Raw genomic sequence first — 15470 nt, 5'->3', positions numbered from 1 at the left:
TTTCAATTTTCATTTCAATAAATACTGACGTGTATTAGTATTACGAATGAATAACATACAACAAACCTTGTATAAAATGACGATCTCCGTTGTGGGATGGGCAAAGTTGATTGTTGTCAGCTTTAACTGTTCAACGTTTCGCTTCCACTGTATTTGATGAAACTAATTTCATAATCCTTACTACAGTGACTTGTGCATCTAACAACAACGTATGAAATTACCATGACAAAATACCATTCATCAAAACTAGTCTACACTGATTTAATTGACGGAAAAACATTCGATTGTTCATTACTACTAATGCCAGTATTGTCAACTGGTTTCTTGCCTACCAGCGCTCACGCGGTACCACGTGATCAAAACATGTGACGTCACCGTGGCTTCTCCTATAGCAAATACCATGTTCTTTGATATGCCAGTCGTGGAACAAGAAAATGGGCACAACAATGGGTTTTACCACTAGGCTACGTCACGCCCTGGAAATATAAGAAAACCTTGGAACTATTTGAATGTATACAATTCTAACTGTGACAAAACAACAAACGTAGATGACGTAGGTCTATTAATTTTTAAAAGTAGAAAATGCCTCGATACAATACACACCGCGGTTCAACAGTGAGACCAAGGGAGATAATCTGATTGTTGGTGACGTCACATGTATTGTGCGATTTTTATTTATCCCTAGTCTTTTCGATAACCGAGTGATCACGAAAATACAAATAAGATCTTGCTTTTTTATGGTTTGGTTTGCCAGTTAGAGTAAAGGTAAGCAAATTACTTCTTTTTTTAGTGCGAATGTTTTGTTGATTAAACGGCGAAACACTCGTCAATCGGGTATTTTTATTTATTTTGGTTTTTGTTCTCGTAAGAAAATGTCATGTAATTTCGTGATATTGAGCCTTCGCAGATCGCTCGCAACTCGAGTGCCCTCTAGCTCTATTTGAAGATAGGGCTAGTGCAGACTTAATATTCACAAACATACTGTCAATTTCTGACAACCTTATTCTGGATTCAGTTTCTTAATGCTCCTTAAAATTCAAATCGTGTCAAATCATTCACCCAAATTGAAATGGGTTTTTTTACCGATTGTTCTGTCAATGATTCAAGTTGAATGCCTACTCAGATACTGTCATAAATTGGACATCTTTGCAGTATATGGGCATAATAGTTAAATTCTTTTATTTTTTATATTAATAATTTTTTAGACCGCCCATCTAAAATTGGTGTAGAATAAATTAAAATATTAGGAATCGGCTCTTATAGTTTTATATGTTCGGACACGCCATCTATTAGCCAGAGTACTCTGGGAAAAATATCCGCCCGGTCCCCCCTTCCCCTAACCCTAACCCTAACCCTAACCTTAACTCCAACCCTAACCCCAACCCTAGCCCTAACCCCAACCCTAACCCCAAACCCAACCCCAACCCTAACCCTAACTAAAAATAATAATGGAGGGGACCGGGCGGATATTATACCGTACTCTGACTGTTAGAGAGCTAGATGATCATGATTAGTAGATGGACATTTGGACATAAATAAGCTCTCATTACAGTCAGAGACCAAGCAATGTAATTTTTTGGCAATCACTAACCACCAAAAAGTAGTCAACGATTTCCACTCTTAATACCACAACAATCCTATATTTGACATCAAATACATTTACATTGATCATTTTCGAGTTCCTTGATTAAAAAATATTCAGATATTAATCACTAATACACACACTACAGAAAGAAACCCGACAGCACTCACATTCAGCTAAGCTTTCGCAAACTCCGGACTACAGAATTCTAAGTTTGCTGACCTATATCGTGACGTTGCGTCACATGATTGCCCACTCAGCCATTCCATCTTACAGGGGCAGTCTCATACAATAATACGACAAATGTTTGACATGCAGTAGCCAATGATTAATTAATCGATGTGCTCTAGTGGTGTTGTTAAACAAAACAAACTTCTTCTTCTTGATTACTAGTGGCCACTTAAGTTAAAGTAACTTTGACATAATTTGTATAATATTAGATAATTACGGCGAACTACAATAGGCCTCCCTTTAAATAGGTGACTACTTACTACAAGTCAGTTTCTACTACTAGTACTAGTTGGGGTGGGGGGGGGGGGGACAAGCTGTGTGGTATCTTAATACAGGTGATCGCTTAATTCAGGTTTGATGTATGTTAGAAGTTTAAAACTCAGTAATGTAGTCTATTAAAAATTGTGGCTGCTAACAGTAACGTACATGTTCTCTTATTATAACAGGTGCCTGCTTGACGCAATGTGACACAGATAAATACTTCTTACATAGATTTTAAAGTATAGTATGTGAGATTGTGTAATAAATGATATATTGCCCATCCTCCCCACTCCCCTCACCATTCGAGCAGGTCATCTTACAACAAAACCAATTTACCCACCACCCACACCTACTTTTTGCTATGGTTGTCAGCTGTTAGGCTAAATTAAAAAAAAAGAGTTGGTGATCGTCCTTTTGATCACACAAATCAGGGTAGGGGGGAGGTTTTTATTTTATTTAAAAATTTTCTGTGAAAAACTTTATAAAACCTTGGTGACCATTTTGTTTGCGGGAATAGCAGCCAACAGCGCATGTACCTGGATGTTGTAGTTCCTTCACTGGCCACCAGATGGACCTGGTGATGGTTTAACCCATTACGGTGCTTACGAAAGTCAAATTGCTGCTATCTCGACGCATTTTAAACAGTTTTTAACAAAATAAAAAATAAAATAAGTTCAGGGGCGGGTGCATTTTTCAGGTACGGGCGGGGGCGATCACCAACTCTTTTTTTTATTTTTATTTTTTTTGGCCTTATCAGCTTGCCTCGATCCTCCTTCAGTGGTTGGACAGTTCATCCTAATCCTACTTTACTGTGTTCATACTTAATTAAATTTTAACAAATTTTTTGTAGTAAGTTTAATGTTATGAGTGAGCTACATACATATACAAAATATTTAACTATATGTAAAAGTTTGTTTCATATTGTTCAGATTTAAGAAGACACAGTACTTAATCCTTTTGTCATGAGAAATTTTTAAATTGACAGTTTTTAACACTGAACACACTCTAGCCTTATTTTCACAGGTATGTTTATTTAAACAAAACCGGCTCGTACATAAGAATTTGTTTTTTACTGCTTCTTTTTTTAAATTTCCATGGGTGAAACGACCCAGCAGTTTTGTGCATTCCTACACCAATTTTTTTTTTTTTAAGTCATTTTTGCAACAAATACGACTGAATGGTTATTTTGTTGCATGTAGACATATACTCTTCAAAAAAAGAAACGCAAAAGGGTACAAATGGGTTATAACTCCGATTTTATGTTTCCTACCGGTTCATGCTTTGTGAATATAAGGTCATTGCATGTCCCAAACACATTCCCACGGTTACATTCGATAAAACGCAGCTACTGTACAATAAAGTTCCAAAATGTGAATATTCGCAAAAACGCAGCCACGTGCAAACCATGTCACCACTGCACGTGCGTTGTCTGCACGTGCAACATGAACACCGACAGTATAAAAGTGCAGGGTGTTCGCTTGCCTGGCCTCTGTATCTAGCCGACAGTTGACAATCCAGGACATGCCACGTCTCAGTGAACCGCAGAGAAACAATGCCATCGGCCGACTAGACGCAGGCGAATCCAGAACGGCCATTGCCAGGGCATTCCATGTGTCCCCAAGCACCATCTCCAGACTGTGGGACCGTTACCAGCAACATGGATCAACACGTGACCTCCCTAGATCCGGTCGACAACGGGTCACTACCCCCGGGCAGGACCGCTACATCCGGGTACGCCACCTTCGGGAACGATTGACTACTGCCACCTCCACAGCCGCAGCAATACCAGGTTTGCGCAGGATATCCGACCAGACCGTACGGAACCGCCTACGTGAGGTAGGAATTCGTGCCAGACGTCCAGTTCGAGGTGTCATCTTAACACCACAACACCGTCGACTCCGACTGCAGTGGTGCCAGATTCATCGACAATGGCCTCAACTGCGATGGAGACAGGTGTGGTTCAGTGACGAGTCCCGATTTCTGCTCCGACGTCATGATGGAAGATGTCGCGTGTATAGGCGTCGTGATGAACGTATGCGGCAAACTGCGTGCAGGAAGTGGACAGATTCGGCGGGGGTAGTGTCATGGTGTGGGCAGCCATCTCACACACTGGCAGAACTGACCTGGTCCACGTGCAGGGCAACCTGAATGCACAGGGCTACATTGACCAGATCCTCCGGCCACACATCGTTCCAGTTATGGCCAACGCCAACGCAGTGTTCCAACATGACAACGCCAGGCCTCACACAGCACGTCTCACAACGGCTTTCCTACAGAACAACAACATTAATGTCCTTCCTTGGCCATCGATATCACCGGATTTGAACCCAATTGAGCATCTATGGGACGAGTTGGACCGACGCCTCCGACAGCGACAACCACAGCCCCAGACCCTGCCCGAGCTGGCAGCAGCCTTGCAGGCCGAGTGGGCCACCATCCCCCGGGACGTCATCCGTACTCTGGTTGCTTCAATGGGCAGGCGGTGCCAGGCAGTTGTCAACACACGCGGAGGCCACACCCGGTATTGACTCCAGATGACCTTGACCTTGGTGGTGTGTCCTATCACTTACTCACAATGGACTAGAGTGAATTGTGAACAATCCTGCAACATTTGGTAATTATCGGACTCACCATTCAATAATTAAATCAATTCTCCAAATGTTACGACAATGTGGTTTTGCGTTTCTTCTTTTGAAGAGTATATTTCAGATTTATAGTTGTTAAATACTGACAGATAATGTATACCAGATATATTAATTTTGCTGTCGTTGAGTACTTACAAGCTTTACCGACATCAGTAATTTTTATCCAGTGGCACATAAATGTAGTGGTTGATGCTCCCAATCCATGGCAATTTATATCTCAACGATGGCAGTTTAAACCATGGAAAGTATGGGTTTTTTTAATTCAGTCTGGAAAATCCTTAAAGACCTTGGAAAAATGATTGACCATCCAGGAAATATAGCATTTTTATTTACATGCAGTATCCCAAATATATATTTTTAGGGGAATCTCAAAAAAACAATGTCAGTTCTGTTAATTTTGCAGCTCGGTGCAATGCTGCAGATAATAATATTTAAATTAGGCCATGCAGCTCCCATCTGACAATCATATTTTCATTTACTTGTGCTTGTTTAGAGTAGGTTTTACTGTTAGTTTGGGTGGGGAGAGGGGTATCAGAGGGAGGCATGTTGATAGCGGTGGTTTTGTATTGTTTTTATTGTTGGGTTGTATTTTTGTTGGTGTTTTTATTTTCTGTAGGCATGAAAATAAATGATTAATTTATAATTATTACTGTAACATGGTTTCAGAGATTAAATATATGAGTCATTTGATATTTTATTCAATACACTGTTAGGAGTGGAATGTAGACCAGTGGTAAAACACTCTCCTGATGTGCAGTCGGTCTAGGATCGATCCCCATCGATCAGCCCAATGTAATCTTTCTTGTTCCAGACAGTGCACCACGACTGGTATATCAAAGGTCATGGTATGTGCTATCATGTCTGTGGGATGGTGCAATTAAAAGATCCCTTGCTACTGATGAAAAAATGTAGCAGGTTTCATCTCTAAGACTATATGTCAGCATTACCAAATGTTTGACATTCAATAGCCAATGATTAAAAAAAAAATCAATGTACTCTAGTGGTGTCATTAAACAAAACAAATTTTTACGCAGTGTTTGTTATATAGTACTGTTACTGGTGTGTATTTTTGAGCACCATCTGTGTTTGTAAATAGGAAATGAATGACATGTGTGACCGGTGTGGGTGACAGGGTGAGGTCAAATGCGGTAATACATTTGTGTTTACAAAACACTGGTGGGCAGACTGAAATGTATTTAAGTAGGCGTTCCACTTAATCAGGTGGAAATACCTCCAGAAAACTCTTCAAGTGCAGCTGCTAGATTAAAAACGTAACATAAATACTGGGTGTTATATGTCAATATATGGATAATCACAGGTATGTATGTATCCATATATGGTTTGTTATATATGAACATGTTTGATAATTCATGTAAATAGTATACATATGTAAACTAGATTTATTTTTTGTTTTTTGGGGTTGGTGGGTGTTTTTTGCAGGATATATATTTTTTTATTATTATTAAAAAAAAATTACACAGTAAATATTAATTTGACAGACTGACCAGTTTATAATTATACTATTTAGTTTGGATTTGTAATGTAATTTTTGAGAGTTAAGTTTTTTTGGGGAGGGGTTATTATTATTACTGACATGAAATTGTCACCACAAATGGCACATTTACTCAGTTGAACCATTTATGCTTACTTATTTTTATTTTATTTTTGTCGTAGAGGTCATACATATATATAGGTATACATGTAGACCTGTTTCTATATGTAAAGGATGATATTACGACCATTTGGAAAAGTATATAGTCACAATCAAACGATGGATGTTACAATTTAAATCCTTGAGTAAATAGAAAAAGTGTGTCTGATAGCTTTAATAGAAAACTTATCATCTGCTGCTCATTTCAAATAGACATGAAAAGGAATTAATTACAATTAGATATTGACAGTATCTTCATTAGTAAACTTGGAATCTTTTGCTGCGAGTACCGCTGCCTATTTTTTTATGCTTGCCATTATACATGTATGTAAACCTCTGCATTTAGTAATAGCCGCTTACCTTTCGCAAAGAGCTTCCTATTTTTAAAGATATGATCACCATGTATTGGTATCTTGCATTGTGCACTTTTGTTTCTAATGATTCTGTGAATGCAACTATTTTTTATATATATAAATATATTTATTTATTTTTTATTGTTCTGTGATACATGTATGTGTAGTTTACATTAGTGCTGTAACTTCCAGTGATTGATTATAATCTAAAATTGATTGTTTTGGCTCTGCCAATGTGATGATCAATTGGGTGAGAAAATATCAACTGTAACTGTTCCAACCTTTTAGATGATGGAATTGATGTAAATATGTTGAGATTGGTGTTTGTTTTTATATGTACACAATTTTTTTATTATTATTAGTATTATTAAATAGTACTATACGTGATATTAGACATTTCTAGGGTCTAGATCCCGGTGAACATAACAATAGCTAATTAAAATTCTTATGTTCATATAATTCCAACCAAATGCGTAAACAAAAGTTAATTGAATGGTGTCAACCGATTATAACCGATAATCAATGATGAAATGCCCAGCGATTCCCAGCACTAGGTTAATCAGGTCAGATTTGGTATCTGAAATTATTACAATTTAATTGTACCATTGGAGAGTTTCTGCCAGAGGGTAAAATGGGTATTGCGCCATACCCAAATATTTTTGCAGATTTATTTCATTTAAGTTAACCTTTTGACAAAATTAATTACTCTTATCATTACTGTATGATTTTCTTCACCCTAACCCAAACCCATTTTCTTTCTGCATCTGTAATTGCATGCAATTCCATAGCGCCATACCCAAAAACATTTTCCTGGCAGAAACACTTCCTGGTTGTGATCAGTGGCCATTTCAGGTTAGAATTAAGTCAGAAAGTATGAATGTGATTGGCTCCGTGGTACATGAACCCGGGATCATCCTGGGACGGTGTCACACACTGTTCATGGTGAAAGACATTTACAATGTAGGTGCGTGGGGAAGTCTGCTGACAAAGCATTTCTAGTTACCGGGTAATAATTGTGTTGTTAACACTTTACTGAATCTCCCCTCTCTAATCAGGTAAACTGTTTCCCCAATGACTTAATTCATCTAGTTGGAATTGAGTTAGCAAATGATGAGTTCTTGATTCTGTCGGTACTATTGTTAACGTGGAGCATCCAGGCTTCCACACTACAGTGTTCCCATCTGACCTTCAAGTGCTATAGTTCATTTATTTCTAAACTTCCAAGGGATTGCAAAATAATCATTTTCAGTTTTCTCATCCGGAAATTATTCATTAAAGGTCCAATATCACTTCCTCTAAAAATGGGGGCGGGACGTAGCCCAGTGGTAAAGCACTCGCTCGATGCGAGGTCAGTTTGGGATCGATCCCCGTCAGTGGGCCCATTGAGCTATTTCTCGTTCCAGCCAGTGCACCACGACTGGTATATCAACGGTCGTGGTATGTACTACCCTGTCTGGAATGGTGGATATAAAAGATCCCTTGCTGCTAATCGAAAAGAGTAGCCCATGAAGTGGCAACAGCGGGTTTCCTCTCTCAATATCTGTGTGGTACTTAACAATATGTCTGATGCCATATAACCATAAATTAAATGTGTTGAGTGCGTCGTTAAATAAAACATTTCTTTTTTTCTTTCTAAATGCAAAATACAAATATACCTATATCTTTAACAAAGTTTCACCACTGTTGGATATTGTCAGCAGCCTCACATAAGTTCTGCATGTTACTCTTTTTGTTTAACACAGTGGACAGCTAAAAGGGTAAGGTGTATTCAGCTGCCCTCAAAGACAATATGGTGAAAGCTGAATTTGCTAGCTGACCAATGTTCTTTTAGACTGGTTGTTGGAATTTGTGTAACAAAGGCCATGCATGTGGTATGTATTATCCTGTCTGGGATACTGCATATAAAAGATCCCTTCCTGCTAATCGAAAAAAGTAGCCCATTGCATGGTGGCAGCAGGTTTCCTCTCTCATTATCTGTGTGATTCTTAACTATATATCCAACACCATAAAACAATTAAAATGTGTTGAGTGTGTCATTAATTTTACATGTAAATAAAACATTCCTTCCTTCATATTCATTTGTTAATAATTTGGTTTAATGTTGGACTGTAGTTCCATTCAGACGTATTACTATATATATATATATATATACGTAATCTATATCTGTTTTATTAGAAAAACACAGTTAACACAAGCCTTGAAATAAGCGGCCGGTCATGGTCATTGTCCGGTACAAATTTGTAACTTGTCAGTAACAATGTTGATTGCGCGGGTCACCATGTCTGAAGCTCGCGTTGTAGTAAAATCTGGCTGTTTTGGAGTCGAATACACTTAATGCACTGATTAAAAAAAAAATTCTACAGTCCGCGTACCTGTTTAGTAGGATTTTTTTATAGTCTCGATTTTGCGGGAACTTACATTGTGAAAAGTGATGTCATGCATATTAGTAATTGACCTTTCGTTTTCGTTTAAAGTTTACAATTCAAATTGCCTCGTGGTTAACAATTAAAGGATGTTGAACAAAATAACTTCAGTCTTTACTGTAAAAGAACAGACAGGTACCGATAATGACAAATCAACTGTCCCCCAAAAATTCCCAAACGAATATCCTGCAGAGTAGTATCTTAAAATCTAGCACTGAACTAAAATGGTAAAAGGAGTATTTAGTTAAAACAAATGCCTCTTTGTGGCTACAGTTTGAAGAAAACACCAAAGGCGAGGTTACACTTATGACGTGCTCGCTCTGCAAAACATTAAAAAAAAAAAATGCAGTATAATCACGATTTTTCGGACGCATGGATCAAAGAGTCCACAAATCTGCGTGTGTCAAATGCTAAAGATCACTCGGCAACCAAAAATATAGAATATTACCACAAACAAGACACTGAATCCATGATTTCTAAAATAATCGCTCATGTAGCTCGCGGCTGGTTAGGATACAGCTTTACCAGAGGACATATATTAATGCATCATAGACTAGTGAGTATGTAACAATAATAAATGTCATCATTTGGTGACTATTGCCGTAATTGCTGCATTGGTTATTTAGTAATTAAATATATCAATTATTAAACAACACGAAACATAATTTATTTCATTTTTATTTACAATTTTTTGTGACGGGTACAATTTCTTTCATGTCAGGCATAAATTGATTGGTGCAAGACATTGTGTCAGGTACACTAAAATGTTTTTTTTCAAGGCTTGTTAACACTGTAATGCTCATGTATACCTATATGTAATTATATTACAATGTATATATCTAACCTGTGTCTGTTTTAGAAACACGGTTAACACTGTAATGCCCATATATATATATATGTACATGTAATTATATTACAGCCCTGTATATTATAGCCATTTAAATCTAGGCATTTTGGGTCTGTAGTTATATTGGCAGCTTTCAAGAGCTGATTGAGACACCTGTTACATTTCATTTACATGTGTATCAAATATAATCTACATATCGGCTTGTGTCATCCCCGCTGGAAATACTTCCAGTTACCAAGCCCCATGGATAATGTGGCAGACAGGAATTTAATTATTGTCCATCTCTACTCGTTTGCATATTCATTCTGTATTGTTGCCCACGAAACAGCGAGTTACAGGCAGTGTACCGTGTGTACTTACACCCATTCTTAGTTGTGTCAGTTGGTTTGCAACGAAAAGTCAAGGAAGGCAAGATATTGTTGTTATTTTTCTGATCATAGCACTGTATTTGTTTTGGGGTTTTTTGGTTTTTGGGGGGGTTTTGGTGTGGGATTTAAAAAAAAAATGTATTTGTTTTGTCTGTTTTTTGTATGGTCTTTATGGCTCTATTTCTAAGAAAATGTTTGTTAAGTTAGACCAAATACATTTAGTACAATTATGAATGAAGAAACATCTTAATTGCTTGCATACATGTACACCATATATTCCAGTGGTTATTGGGTGATTATCACAATAAAATCTGTGATCTACATTTGAGCATACATATATGGGTCATTTTCACGAAAAAGGACAAGTAAGAACAAATTTCAAAAACATTTTATAATTCTTTTCAGTTTTTGTTTTATATGAATTTTTGCTTTAAGATTCAAAATATGAAGTATAGGGCTATCTTATTCATTCATTTCAACTTAGTTTCGTGCTTCTATCCTATACGGTTCAAGCACACTGTCCTGGGCACACACATCAGCTATTTGGGCTGTCAGTCCAGGACAGTGAGCTAGTTATTAGTTGTTATTGGTTAGTGAAAGAAAACAGGGTGTATTGGTGTTACACCTACCCATCGAGTCATTGAAACTCTGGATGGGAACCGGTACTAGATTGTGAACCCTGTACCTACCAGCCTTATGTCCGATGGTTTGTTTTGTTTAACGACACCACTGGAGCACATTGATTAATTAATCATCGGCTATTGGATGTCAAACATTTGGTAATTCTGACTCGTAGTCATCAGAGGAAACCCGCTACATTTTTTCTAATGCAGAAAGTGATCTTTTATGTGCACTTTCCCACAGACAGGAAAACACATACTACGGCCTTTGGTTAGTTGTGGTATGTCCAGTGACTTAAACCACAACACCACTGAGGCTGGTGGGCTAGCTTAATGTTAAGCAAATATAAAAGTTTGGAAATTAGTATGTGAACATTACTCTTAAAGATTGGCATTTAAATCAAAGAGTAAATGAGAAAATGTCTGGTATTGGTTTTGTACTATATTAGTATTAGGCAGGGTTCTGCTTATAGTGGGTGGACCTGGTAATGCATGACTTAATTGTATTTGGGGATGAGGGATTTAGCTCAGTCGGTTGAGTGCTCACCTGAGGTGCTTACGTCGCAAGATCAAACCACCCCAGTGGATCCATTCAACTGATTGGGGTTTTTTTCCTCGTTCCAACCAGTGCACCACAACTGGTCAAAGGCTGTGGTATGTGCTTTCTGCCTGTAGCCAAGTGCATATAAAAGATCCATTTCTGCATTAGGAAAAATGTAGCAGGTTTCTTCTGATGACTACTAGTCAGAATTATCAAATGTTTGACATCCAATAGCCGATGATTAATTAATTAATCAATGTGCTCCAGTGGTGACATTAAACGAAACAAATTTTATTGAATTGTATTTGAAATGTTCTAGGGGCAGGAAGTAGTCCATTGGTAAAATGATTGCCTGATGTGCAGTCGGTCTGACATTGATCCCACCCATGTGTTCATGTGTTTATTAGGCGATTTCTTATTCCAGCCAGTGCTCCACAATTGGCTTAACAAAGGTCATGGTATGTACGATAACTATCCTGTCTATGGGATGGTGCATATAAAAGATCCCTTGATGCTATATAAATGTGATGAGCTTTCTATTCTGGACGAATTAGGAGCCGGCTTAACTCGACACCTGCACTCGTGACAGTCATGTGCTACAACAGCTTGCTCTTAATGTGCACATTAATCCCTAAGACCAGACCAGCTAAATGTAATAAATTGCAGTTTTCTTATAGAACAACTGAGCACTGCTATATATATCAATGGGTGGCTATTTGAAATTTAAATGACATTGCAATGTCTTGAAACCCAGTCATAGGTAACTTCAATTATCAGAGATATTGCCAGTTTTGTTTGTGGAATACTGCACATAAAACATCCCTTGGCCATGATGTTAATCAATTGCAAAGTTTAATCCATGGAGTGGTGGCAGTGGGTTTCCTCTCTGTGTGATCATTAACTGTATGTCTGATGTCATATATATATATATATATATATATATATATATATATATATATATATATATGTGTGTGTGTGTGTAACTATACATAAAAATATGTTGAGTGCATTGTTAAATAAAACATTTCTTTCTTTCTTTCAAAAGTTCTATAAGACCCAACTAATGTTCTGTATTTCAAGCACTTGTGAATTTCTGGTCAGAACACTGATAATTACGCCGTTTCTCCGTCAATGCATGGAGTGCGATAACATGTACAGGTAAGAGCACTTGTAATCAATGGGTGTGTTTTTTCCACCCAAATTGGCAGAGACCCCATAATCGACACACGTAGATGTAGTTATAGTCCATGAAACTGTGAACTGGTTCTTCAGAGAGTGATTACTCCTGCCTCTCTAAACTGCAATGATTAAAGGGCCCCATACCACTGTTTGTGGCGTTTGTTAACACAGATGTCTGCGTTCTGGGATAACCCAGTGGTATACAATCAGCAGCCATGCCTCCCGGTTCACCCTGCCACATGTTTCAGTATTACCTTTCCCTTTCATTTGTTCACTTCACCCCCACTGGGTGGCTAAATATAGATGGTGGAGCTTCCTCCTGAATATATATATATAACACAGAACAGGACATTATTTCAAACTGATCACCCTTCAACATGAACACCTTTCGAAGTTGTCTGTGAGAACTTGATAATTTTTTTAATGGACCTGGATGGACTTGTCCACACGATGGACGGAATCAATGTTTGTTCTCGCAGGTCACGAGTACACGGACCACTGGTATGTCTGGCTTTTTTTTTCTTGTTAACTTTTTAATCTGATGCCTAATGGTGCATAATCATACATGTAGTCGCAGGTGCAATATTTTACAATTTAAAAAAAAAATTGGTGATAAATAACTGCAAAGTGAAAGTGAAAGTGAAAATTTCTTACATGTAAATGTAAATAAAAAGGTTAAAATTTTAAGACTTAATAAAATTTGATCTCAGAAAATATTGTATTGGTGTGAATACATAGTTGGTGGTTACTATATTATGTATTTATACATAAATATCATTGACAACACTGGCTATTTGTGATTAAATCATTTACAAACCTTATTTATCAATATGCCTTTTGTCTTCTTCAGTACTAGGATTCTGAACATTTTTCAATATACGGTAACAACAGTTGACAATAGACATACATGTACATAATAAGGAAGCAAGGAAATGCTTTGTTTAACGACACACTCGGCACATTTTATTTACGGTTATATGACATCGGACATATAGTTAAGGACCACACAAAATATTGAGAGAGGAAACCTGCTACTTTTTAATCTTTTCTATTAGCAGCAAGGGATCTTTTTTATGCACCATCCCATAGACAGAATAGCACATACCACGGCCTTTGGTGTACCAGTCGTGGTGCACTGGCTGGAGCGAGAATTAGCGCAATGGGCCCACTGACGGGGATTGATCCCAAACCGACAGCACATCAAACAAGCGCTTTACCACTGGGCTACGCCTCGCCCCTTGTACACCTTGTACATAATAATACATATACATGTATCATTGATTTCTTTCATCCAGCCAATGTCTTTTTACACTTTTACACGTTCTGCAATGTATTGAAATAATAAACGTGCATTTATATAGTGCAATGCAAAAAAACAATGATACATATCCAACTCTTTAACTCTTTTAACATCGATTAACATCCACAGGGGATCATTCATAAAAATATTGTGTATGTTTTGGTGGACAGATCTCTGTTAACCATGGCCTTTGATGTAGCAGTCATATAATACCAAATGGATTGAGATTAATCCAGTGAATTTTCCAAGTGGAATTCATGTAGATTCTTCCCCGTCTTCACCAGTTGGCCAATCCCCAGACTGCTACTGTTTTAGAACGGCAATAAATATTGTCCACACTATACCATGAAATTTTTTATTTTATATCATTTCAACTTATATCCATGCTTATATTCAATAAAAGGTTCAAGCATGCTGCCCTGGGCACACACATCAGCTATCTGGGCTGTCTGTCCAGAACAGTGGGTTAGTGGTTAGTGAGAGAAAACAGGATGTAGTGGTCTTACACCACCTATTGAGTCGTTAAAACTCACTCTTGGTGGGAGTCGGTACAAGGCTGCAAATCCAACCAGCTTTATGTCTGATGGCTTAACCACGACACCACCGAGGCCGGAAAGTTTTAGGAGAGTGATAAATTGATCGCCTTGCAATAAACATTTTAATGCATTTTAATTTGAAACTTCATCTGATTGCTCACTTAACAGTAACACCACTTCCGGAGAGTGGTCTTCAGCTCATGCACCTCGATGTTGCTCATGTATGGCAAAGACTGCAGTGGAATATTAAATGAGAAACCTGCTTCACCCAGATATACTATATATCTTCTTATTAGCAGTAAAGTCAAGGCAGCACATACCATGACCACTGGTTGGAATGAAAAACAAACTCACTGCCCATATACATGTATAATTAGCCATTTGCTAATTTTTAACCTAAGTGCTACAACTTTTGAGTCCTTTGATAATAAAATTTGGTTTAAAGTAGCTGCTTTTCAAATTGTTCTTGAAAGAAAATATTCTACATATCCATTAACGTTCCGAACTGCGTTATGCTTGCAACTCTGTTCAGCTTGTTTTCTCGTGCACAGTTCGTGCAATCAACATCTGATTTGTTGTCGTCTGCATGTGGTTCATATGTGAGGTTTTTCTTCACAGTTCAGGAACATTTTCATTAAAAATAAGGTTTACACAAGTAAGTATCTAAATACAAAACTTTATAAACCCCTACAACCATTAATTTTACTATGTCGTTTTTGTTTATTCCTTAAAATTACTGATATTGGGTCCACATTACTTGTAGAAATTTACTTAAAATGGAGGAAGATCAATTAACATTTGGTGCATGTCATATGACCTCAAACATGCCAGATCAACGAGGTCAGATCATTTAATTTTTATGATTTTTAAGCCCCATGTTTGTTTACAATTATTATATTCGATCTGCAAAAGGTATTCTACATTTTTGAGCCT

The 15470-nt window shown here is 37.5% G+C and overlaps 1 protein-coding gene across 1 annotated transcript in view; it reads left to right on the top strand.

Annotated features, from left to right (window-relative positions):
* Window positions 1-664: 664 nt before the first annotated feature.
* LOC121384562 (ras-specific guanine nucleotide-releasing factor RalGPS2-like) overlaps window positions 665-15470 on the top strand; it is a 111603-nt gene continuing 96797 nt past the window's right edge. The window contains exon 1 of the mRNA XM_041515017.1: window positions 665-765. The gene's annotated coding sequence lies outside the window, so the exon portion shown is untranslated. The remainder of the gene's footprint in view (window positions 766-15470) is intronic.

Source organism: Gigantopelta aegis, chromosome 10, assembly GCF_016097555.1.
Source record: "Gigantopelta aegis isolate Gae_Host chromosome 10, Gae_host_genome, whole genome shotgun sequence".
Classification (NCBI taxonomy): Eukaryota; Metazoa; Mollusca; class Gastropoda; order Neomphalida; family Peltospiridae; genus Gigantopelta; species Gigantopelta aegis.
The sequence above is the reverse complement of the archived record's forward strand: the minus strand, read 5'-3'. Positions and strand labels throughout refer to the sequence as shown.